Source organism: Pyxicephalus adspersus, chromosome 8, assembly GCF_032062135.1.
Source record: "Pyxicephalus adspersus chromosome 8, UCB_Pads_2.0, whole genome shotgun sequence".
Classification (NCBI taxonomy): domain Eukaryota; kingdom Metazoa; phylum Chordata; class Amphibia; order Anura; family Pyxicephalidae; genus Pyxicephalus; species Pyxicephalus adspersus.
Window position 1 is genome coordinate 66,149,305 of NC_092865.1, and position 10,952 is coordinate 66,160,256.

The 10,952-nt window shown below is 37.9% G+C and overlaps 1 long non-coding RNA gene across 1 annotated transcript; it reads left to right on the forward strand.

Annotated features, from left to right (window-relative positions):
- The first annotated feature begins 1,892 nt into the window (after positions 1 to 1,892).
- LOC140336255 (uncharacterized) lies at positions 1,893 to 9,785 on the forward strand. The gene is made up of 2 exons (XR_011921852.1): positions 1,893 to 2,405; positions 9,309 to 9,785. It is a non-coding gene; the product is annotated as an uncharacterized lncRNA (long non-coding RNA).
- The last annotated feature ends 1,167 nt before the right edge of the window (positions 9,786 to 10,952 follow it).

Here is a 10,952-nt window from a genome sequence, read left to right on the forward strand (position 1 = left end):
TTACTTCCATATTCATGATGGCTTCAAAGTTTTGGTGCTCACATCCACTTGGTAGAGCCAGCTGTATAACTGTAATTATGTTTTTAGGTTTTTATATAGGTGTTAATCTAACAACCACTGTGACGGCGCATTATTTAAGCTGCCAACTTAAAGTAAAAATAGTACGTAAAAAATAAAAAAATATCCTTACCTTCACTTTTGCAGATCCCTCCAATCCCTCCGGTGCTGTCTTCCATACAATCTTGCGTTATCCTGGTTTATTGCTTCGTCTCAGTGTGGAGGAAATGCCTGGCATTGCCATTTTCCTCCTTTTTCTTGTGATTTCTGCCTACGTCAGGAAACAGGAAGCAAGCACACGATCTGGTGATGTATGTTGCTGTATTTGGGAAAAAAAGTGCCAATCCCCCTGCGACTTCATGAGATAAGCACCTTTCTTTTTTTCAATAACTGAAAAGCAGGCTTGCACAGAAGGTGCAGCCTGATGCCTCTTGGGATTCGTGACTTACATATCACAAGAGGCTCTGGGCCCCCATTCTGTCTTTACCGCTGTGGCAGTTACAAAATGGGCGGAGATTCGTCTTTTTTTTGTTATTTAAAAAAAAAAAGACATTTAATAAAAAACAAAACACATTTTTACTTTATATTGAAGGGTTATCTACCCTATGATAAATCTGCTTTAAAAAGGTTTTTCTCCACTGAACAACAAAAAAAATTGATTTTAGCAGGGAATTCCTGGGACCTTAAATTGTTTTAAGGGTACTTCAGGGTTAACATGGGATGCCTCGTGGGTTATGTATAGGTAAAGCTTTTTTGAAATTTTAGTGGGGAGAAGTTGGGCTATACCAGTTTTAATCTGCTGTCTGTCTACATTCTGTTCCAGAAGCATAACAGCAAGCTAGCAGAAATCTCCCAAAATTAGAAGAATTCCCATTTGACAAGTTGTGTCTGGAACAAGTGTTTCCATCAAAAGATTTCTTCTCATTGTTTACTCTGGATACAACTTAAAATTTTGGATTTCCCCTTACTTTTTATGGTGACAATGATTACCAGTAGATTTCCATCAGACAAAACTTTTTCTGTGTTACATAAGGTTGAGAAAAGGTGTCTAGCCTCAGCTAATAAAAAAAAATGAACCGTGTCTCTTCCTAACAAATACTTCCTAACAAAACGCCCAGTTTGGAGGATCTGATTTTTACTAGAGGGGTCATTACTCTGTTGGTCACCTGTGGGCTGCCGTTGTGTTTGTATGTAATTTGATTCTAATACTCTTAGTTAAGTTCTCCCTCATGATAGCATTTTAATAAACAGACTGTATAAACAGAGAGTTTTTAAATATAGTTATCCAAAGTCCACTTCCAAAGTCATCCAAAGTCCACCTAGCAAACCGGTTCTGTAGCAAAACATTTAATCCTAGTTCAATCTAATTGGTGATTGTGAATATGATAGTAGGCAGGGGTGTATTTGGGAATTCCTTTACCAAATTACCAACAGTTAAGCCAAAGTGATTCACAGATAACAGAAATTAAATGATATCTAAACCTGAAAAGCAAGTACAGATATACATGTTGATCTTGCTGGAAATGCTAAATCCTGTCCTAGGATGACAACCATGGCTCCCTCCATTGATATGTTGAAGTTAGTGAAGTGTGTTATTTTCCAAAATTACCAGGTGGAAATAATAGAAATATGACAACTAATTTAGCAAACAATTTTACTTACTACATTTTTCCTTTGAGTTTAAAGACACTTTAGGGTGGTTGTTATGAGCAGGGCCTAAATCTGCATTTCAAAATTAACTTTTTTTTTTTTTTATACACTTTTATCTTTAATTGTTTAGCAGCTCCAGTTTTTTTTTTTTTATTAATCTTGTAGATTTCTTGTAGATCTTTTAGATGTTGGAAATGTAATGAAGCAATGAAGTACATGAAGGTTGTTTCTGCATTTTACTTTATGAATGGAGCAATTGCTACAGTTGCACATACTTATTAGATGTCAAAGTTATACGTTCTTGACACACCTTCTTTGGATGAAACCTTTAGACTTTACTCTGTGCTTCTGGAATAGATCAACATGGATGAAAAGTTATTTTACCCAGCAGTAGCTCTTCTCTATTTTGCTGTTTTGTCCTGGGAAAGTCGTGGAAATAGACTAATACTTGGAACTGCTGCATCTCTGAATGTGTTTTGCCTCTTCGTGTTGGCACAGCCATTCTGCCTGAGTATAGGTGGCTTGGAAGGGGTGGTGATCTTTATATCTATGGCTATCATGTCATATGCTGCATTGCCAAGGAAAAAAGAAAAAAAAGCAAGGACTGCTGAAAATAAGAAAGGACAAGACAAGAGCAAAAATACACTGAAGAAAAGCAAAGAGACCAAGAAGGAATAAAGAAACAAATCTACAAAAAGGTATAAGGCAATGTACACACATAAGATAACTGTCACTGGAAATGATTTTTCATGACATGTTTCCAATGGCAGTTGAATGATCTATTACTATTCACATAGCGCTGTTTTGTTCTATGAAGAGGGGAGGGGGGGAGGACAAGCGAGTGGAATCTCGCCATGCTCTTCTTCATTTAAATGCACAGCGATTATTCCAAATCGATCGTTCATTGATCTGCATAGATGGATCGATGAATGACATTGGGGGACCGCTATACACATCAGATTTTTGCCTGAAACAAGCTCGGTCCTTGGCCTCAGACGGCAATAATTAGATGTGTAGATTGAAACAGAAATTTTAAGAACCATACTAATTATTTGTAGTAAGTAAAGCAACAATGGATATCTGATGCAGTTATGCTAGGTAGAAGGTTCCAGCATTTAAAGTGTATTCAAAGTAAAAATTTTTATGACTACTTACCAGTCCTTAGATACAGTAGGTATATGTTTTACTATTTTGGAATTTTTGTTTTATCTTACAGTTACCATACTAACTCACTGTATAGAGAAGCAGCATTGTCACCCTAAAACAGGAAGTCTGTTTGGACAACAAGAGTTCTCCCTTACCTCATATCTACATCATAGGGAAAATTTGTTTCTTTTTGTGTACAGAGAGGACTGGATAGGGCTGATAACTGATAACTGTGCTAATAGTACAGAAAAGAGCACATCTGGCAGGGTCAACAGATATTTATGTGCACCCAATCAAAATGCTTTCAATGGTAAAGAGGAACTTAACTGAAAACTGCCTAAAAAAAGTACACTTACCTTCAATCCCGCAGGGCAGCCTGGAGGTGTCTAGCATCAGGTCCAGCATTGTCCCTGCATCCGTCTCTGAGCCGGCCTTGGGCGGTGCCATCTTTTCCTCTTCTTCCTGTTCCTGTCATCCGACCCAGGCGCAAGATCAGGTGACATAGGTTAAAAAAAAAAATTGCCAATCTTACTGCGCATGCATGAGATCGGCAAATTTTTCTCACGAAAAGGCTCCTTCTGCCCCTGCCCAAGATGCTCAGGCATGCGCAGAAGGAGCACCCAAGAGCCTCCTGGGATGCGTGACGTAGGTATCCAGGAAGGCTATGGACTCCTATTCAGGTGATCGAGAATTGGGGGGTGGTCCTGCACCCTTTAAGTGTTGCACTTAAAAAACAAACAACAGATTTTTTACTTAACATAAAAGTGTTGTCTACCCTTTTATGTAAAGTGAAATTTCTGAGTTTAGGTACGCTTTAACAATGCAAAAGTGGGAAAATAGAAGTATACTTTAAATTCATGAGAGGAACCATGAGGGTTGGTAAAGGCCAATACAGTAATACAGGATTATGTAAATATGCTACCAATACAGACACTAGTACAGTACAAGAAAAAAGAATGTCTTAGTACAAGCCCACTACTGATCATTGTAAAGGAATATGCACTGAGCGTGGTGCTAGTTGCTAATGCAGAGACAAGGGGTCTAATTTATTTAAAGCTCTCCATGACTTGAAAAGTTAGACTATCATGGGATAACCTGGGTGATCAACAAAGCTGGAACGGTTCTGGCTTAAGATTGGGAACATTGGCCAACTAATAGTAAATTATTTTATTTTTTTTTAATCGTGAAAATGTATTATTCAGCACCACTAGGGCAAAATGTAAACAGTACCAAAACAGAAGCAACATAAATATTCTAAAAGAATCATCTTGTAACTAAAACATTTGGGCATTCAAAGATCACAAAGACAAATCTAGATGTCAATAAAATCCTAGTTCACATAAAATTCATGTTTTTGGATGCTTTTCTTTTACATAGGTGTTGTCATGTTTGTATTTCAATGTTTTTATTGAGTTTTTCAGAAAAAAGAAAATGACATAATAACAACAATAATAAAAATATTAATAACAATAGTAATAACAGAAGGACAAACATGCCTCCCCAGCTTACAGAATGCACAATAACAATCTGACATGAGTAATAATAAAGAAAAAAAAAGGAAAATGAATGAGACTATAAAAAAAAACAACCCTTTATGCCCGAAGGCTAAGATGAAGAGGCCAAAGGATTGGACAGAACAGGGATGAGGGGAAAGGGGGTGGAGGACTCTGGAATAAAAACTTTGTTACATAGAAGTGTCACCCATCTAGTGTAATCTGTATTCCTTCCTGGGATCCCAAATAGCATCAAATTTTCCGAAAGTATTATTGGGTGTGTGCGTTAGCCGATCATTAACCACAATCCAACCTATTTGCACCAAGAGAGCGTCTAGCAAAATCACGATTTCCACGATTTAGCCAAAGGGATGCAAGCTGCTAATAGAATAAGTTTTATCAGTTTCTAAGAGCATTTGGAAACCCCCGCGTCACATTTACTAAATAAAGCACTTTCCGGAGTACTTGGTACATCCTTCTTTAAAACCCTGGAAACTTTTCAGAATATTTCTGACCAAAAGTTCTGGGCTATGGGGCAGGACCACCACATATGTACCATGGTGCCCCTAGCATCACAACCTCTGAAGCACAGTGGGGAGGTAGAGGGATGACATTTGGAAAGTCTGTCTGGTACTAAGTACCCCATCTGAGGGGAACTTTATAATTAGCCTTGACTAATGATGAATGGAGAGAAAGTTTAGAAAGAGAGTCGGCTACTTTATTCCATTCTTCATGGGACCAGGAGAGCCCAAGATCATTTGTCCAAGCCCTCGTATATGACAGTTTGTCTGGGGGGGATGCCAGAGCAGCATAAATTATTGAGATTTGACCTTTGGTATCAGCAATAGATCTACAGGAACTTTCAAATGGAGTAGAACACATAGGACGAGGGGCCTGTCTGATCTTGGAGCAGACGAATAGTAAATAATTTTTCAGAAATCCATTCCAGTTTTTCTTGATCACCCAGGTTTTCCTATGATGTTCTATTTTCTCCAGTCTTGGAGAGCTAATAGAAATCAGCCCCAGAGTCTCATAGGACTGAATTGCTGAGTCACCTTCAGTGACTGGTGTGTATGGGTCCCATTGCAGCTAAGAGAACCCTGATCCCTGTGTCTACCTTTAAAAGAAAAACTTGACAATTATTTACTTGGACACTCTAAAGTTTACTTAAGCTGAAGCCTAAACAGAGATAATCCATAAGTAATCAAACTGTAGGATTTTAATTATATATGTCATATATAGGTATTACTGAATAGAACTTGTACACAGGTTACCAATGTCTGAAGAATAACTAAACCCAAGAACAAAAATTTAATGAATTGCAGCTTGCTGGTTCTTAGATGTGACGGCTGGATCATTTGCTTTTGTTCAGGTTAAGAACACTTTCAGCAATTACGGAAAATACCAATCGATTGTCACAAATCCAGTGTCTTGTCGCTTCCTGTAAGCTAAATGAATGGCAAAATCAATATTTTTTAATCCTTTGTAAACATCTGAACCCATCAGTCCACCAAGTAATGCAGAGGGACAAAGGTAGGCATGGTTAAAGTCTAACCTGGATGATACCATGGCTCTCATAAAACCTTGAAATATTGAGGGAAGCCACAAAAGGATGGGAAATATGTTAATCCGCAAAAAATAAAATTATTAGCAGAAAAAAAAAAATTTTCACCTCGGCTAGAAAAACTTAATAAGCTGCAGTATATTACATTTTTATTTTAGGGATCAGATATGCCTTAAGTACTCCAGTTTTACCATGGTATCTGAAAATAAAAGTTACCTAAGGAAACTTAAAATAATATGCACATTGATGCACTCATAAACAAACCTACAGATACTGCTTTCCTTTACTTCCAGGTGTTCTGTGAATGAGACCTGTGGATCTCATTCAATACTAAATAGAATATTAATAAATGCCATTGCCTAATGCTTAGTACATTATCCAACAAAGTGGTGTAGATAGGTCCCAATAAACCTGTGCAGAAGGCCAGCTAAGTGAGTAAAACTGAGTTTTTCAGAAGGAATCAAGGAAACTCACAAAAATGTTGCCATTTTGGTGAACTACAGGAAAGTAGGATGGAGATGGAGACTTTGGCTCATCAATGTTACATTTTTGCTCCTTTTACCTATCAGGTACTTGTTTTGTGCTAAAAGAAACAACCATTAAATGTATTATTTAATGTAAAAATAAAGAAAAAGAAATCATATAAAAAATTAGTAGAAAAATAAAAAAAAAAAACACAAAAGTCATTTTGCAGTGAAATTATTGTAGCTAAACTAATTTTGCATATCACCAAATGCTACTTATCCAGAAGGAAGCTTACATTGTCATGTAATAAACTAATACATAGCATAGCATGACCGTTTCATGACCATACAGGGGAATTTTCAGTTCAGGAACTCTAAAAGAACCCAAATTGTTGACCTAATTCTTCTTGTGTGGGAAACTGACCACTATCCTAATGTTCTCTCACGGTCTTTCAGCTAGTTTTCCATCAACCTAAATTTATTGTTTTATAAACCAAAAGACTACAGCTAAAATAATTATCTGCAAATTATGGTATAAAAAAAATCTCCTGCTGACCCAATGTCAATACGTTTTCTCAGAAAATGCATATATTGATTTCTCTGATCACCCAGCGTTATTTTTTGTAACAAGAGCAAATAAGCAATGTCATTTGCCAATGTAGTAAGCAATGCCGCAAGGCTCCTGGTGCCTGGTACCTTGCCAGCACATGCAGATTTGACAGTGGGCAGCAGGGCGTGGTACTGTATGCCCCCATTCATTCTCCATGGGACTGCTGTGAGTAGAAGCTTCTTGTAGCATCTCCTCGAGGCAGATGTTTAGCGGCATTAGGAAGCAGTAACACGCCGCAACCTTTTTGTCTTAATGTAGCCTACAGTTTTTAAGGACGCAAGTTGTGAGAGTGCTTTACCAGAATTCCAACAGCTACCCAACTGGCTTGGCCATTGGGTCTAATGGTACCAAGCTCCCATGATGGAGTGTCATACTTGGGGAGCACAGAAGGAGGTGACACTTTGATGGTGGTAGAGAATGGATAAAACCACATGGAATTATTAAAGTGGAAGTTTTTCCTTCTATTCCTTCTGGATTTTTCCAAGTTTCACCCCCAGTGATAGCAGGCTGAATAGAGAGTGAATATTTCCAGCAGGTACAAGGAACAGATATAAGGGGTTCTTTTGCTTCCCTTTCCAGTCCAGGCTCCTACCAGAATGATGGAGAAAAAAATCCTTGTTCTCTCTGTGTGGCAACTTCTCTCTGTGTTTCTTCTCCAGTAAATAGGGAGCAAGAACTTTGCTGACTGGAGAGCCTTAGGTTTGACTAAGCAGGAGACATGTTGGAGTTTTTGCTGGGCAAGGGTCCTTCCCTGCAGCATGTTGGCATGGCACAGACATTTCCATTCATGCTATGGCTGTTGTCTTTTAAAAACATGTGGTGTATAACAATTGACAAATCTATGTTATGTCCTACAGTACAGGTTCAAAAATCCGGCAATCTCTGGACCTGAGGTGTGCCGGAATTTTGAAGGTTATATATGCTGTATATATTAAAATGAAATAACACTAAATGAAATGGCACTAAAAAAAAGCAAAATAAATTTTAATGTTCTCCAACTAAATAAAACAGTTTTACAGAATTTTAGTTCAACTAAAGAAAATAGTGCCACAGAATTTAATTACTGTACCCTGGAAAAGAAGCTAAATAGTAGATAGGCTGTCAGGATGATCATCTTTATCACTGACAGTAACAACATCCTCAGCAACAGGAACAGCAAGAAAAGCAAGACCATACAGCTGATTCTGGAGTACAGCACCATCAAAACATAAATGGTGCCTCCAGAAAACAGTGTAAATTTGAAAATGCGCTCCAAAATCCATGCTGGAAAACTGAAGGACGGATTTTTGAATGTAAACCTGTATAAATAAATTTGAAGTTGAATCACAAGAGGAATATGTAAGAAGGTAGGTTTATTATTGCAGAAAGGGCAGGTGATGTAAATTAAACATACCTGTCTGTTCGCAATCTTTTTCTCACTGTATATTGCCAGTTATCCTGGCATTCTCCTGGATATCAAGAATGAATGAACTCCTCTGTATCTTGACTGCCTGACCTGCCAAGATTACCTGGAAGATCCTGAACCTGGAAGAACACTGTGTAAGAACGGCAGTGCCTGTTAGGAAGCGAGGACAGATGAGAGTGATATGGACTTGCAGGATGGGGACCTGTCTCCTCACAATTCTTTAACCTCCCTAGCGGTTCATTGCTGTCCGGATTTAAAAGTCTAAAAGGGGTGCATTGTTTTTCGTGAAAATTTATTTTACAGTATAACATAATAGTATGAGTATAATAAAGTTTAAAACACAAAATCATGTTAAAATAATAAATTGAATACATTAAAAAATCTATATATTTTTAAAAATACACATTATACTCATACTATTATATATACTGTAAAATTAATGTTCTTGAAAACAATGTACTGCTTTTACACATATAAATGCAATGTATTGCATTCAATAGTTATTTTGTATTGAACGCAATACAAATGGATTTTGAATTTCCTGCCCCACCGGCAACGGACACACGCACCGACGTCACCGGGTGCAGAAGCCGGCCGGAAGAAGAGAGAAGTAGACGGAGATCGCGGCAATGGACGATGCAGGACACTGGCGGATCAGGTAAGGCTCTATTTACTTACCTTCCATAGGATTACCCACCCCGAGTGTGACTCGGAGTTACCGCTTTTAGCAAGTTTTTTCTACCCCGAGTCACACTCAGGGTTACCTCTAGGGAGGTTAATTAGGTTTGGTTCTGCTATAAAGTTCAGTTAGGCTTTAGGATGTCTGTAGTGAAAGTGTCTGTGTTTTGCATGCTCCCATGTATTTCTCATTTCTCATACACAGCTGCTTCTTCATAACATCATGTTTTTTCCCCTACAGATCGCATCAGCAGAAAACAATTGGAAGACATTTTTCCAAGATCTCCCAATATGAACTTGGTTCACAGAATGACATTACATTTCTAACAGCATTAAATTAAGACCAGCTGTATATTTCTTTCATTTGGAATCCATCTAGTTGTAAGCTGCTTTCTATAACATAAGGTCTTGAATTACTAAATGACGGAAGCATCAAATGAGGAAACAGAATCAGAATGGATGTTAGTATTTGTAAGGACGCAAGCATTAGCAATGTGTTCCAGGAATGCGATGATATTTATTTATGCAGTTAAACTGATATTGAGAAGATATTTGGAACTGCAAATATTATTTCCAGTGGAGAGATATCTTTTCCTGTCTTCTCATTCTGAGCTTTTGTATTAACCAAAAAACATTTTATATACCATTCATTACATAATATTTCAAAACTGTTTGGTACTGCATTTTTAAAAGATTAAAACTAAACATGCAAGATAAAGATGGTCGGATTTAAAGTGAACTTTACCTTAGGGTTCCTTCCTTTTTTTTTTTTTTTTAGCAATTTGTGCCTCCCAGGTCAAGTTAACTGACACCAATGATTTTTGGTTATTTGTAAGCACAACATTTTTCCAAATGGCCAGTAAAAGGAATTCTTCCCACTGATCTTTAGACTAATATACTGTGAGCTGTGGATATAGTGATCATAAAAGTCGTTCCCTGAAAACCTGAAAGTTATTTCACAAGTTCCCCCTATGTTAAAAAGGTTGGGAAAGCCTAGCTGGACTGAAATGTAAAAATACAAATAAATGCATAATGTTTTATCTGCCAAAGTATTTCTTTTTCTGCCCATCCAGGGTTATATTTTACATAACTCCCCCATTATTATTATTTTACAGTATTTATATAGCACCATTATATTACACAGCGCTGTACAAAGTCCATAGTCGTGTCACTAACTGTCCCTCAAAGGAGCTCACAATCTAATGGCCCTACCATAGTCATATGTCATTAATGTAGTCTAAGGTCAATTTTTAGGGCGAAGCCAATTAACCTCACTGCATGTTTTTGGAATGTGGGAGGAAACCCACACAGACACGGGGAGAACACGCAAACTCCATGCAGATAAAGTCCTGGCTGGGAATCGAACCTGGGACCTAGCATTGCAAAGTGCTAACCGCTGAGCCCCCATATATAAAAGCCAGGTTAAAGGTAATATTTTGACTTTGACTTTGTTATAAGTAAGGTACAAATGTTTTCTTTTAATTGTTTAATTGTTTAAACAAAAGCTAATACTAATGGAATGCAGTGTAATGGAATCCATCACCTGCCTACTAAGTGAAGAGTGAAAAAACAGCGGGAAGCATATTAGTTAATCTCTCTGTTCACTGTGCTCTCTCCTCCAATGTTGCTTGGTAAATCATTTGAACAAAGTACACCCGGATGTCCCCCTGTCCCACCTCTTACTTGCTCAAGTGTGGCTCCCAGCTGCTAGCACGTTGCCAGCCGCTCCGGGACTCACACAGCAGTGCTGGTTCAAAAAGCCCTGGTACATCAGCTGTCGGCAGTGAGTGGTACTACTACTGCTTACTGCAACCCCTATTCATTCCTTATGGGGGCTACCACAGGGAGACACTACACAACTAAAAACCAAGTCATTGGATGTCAT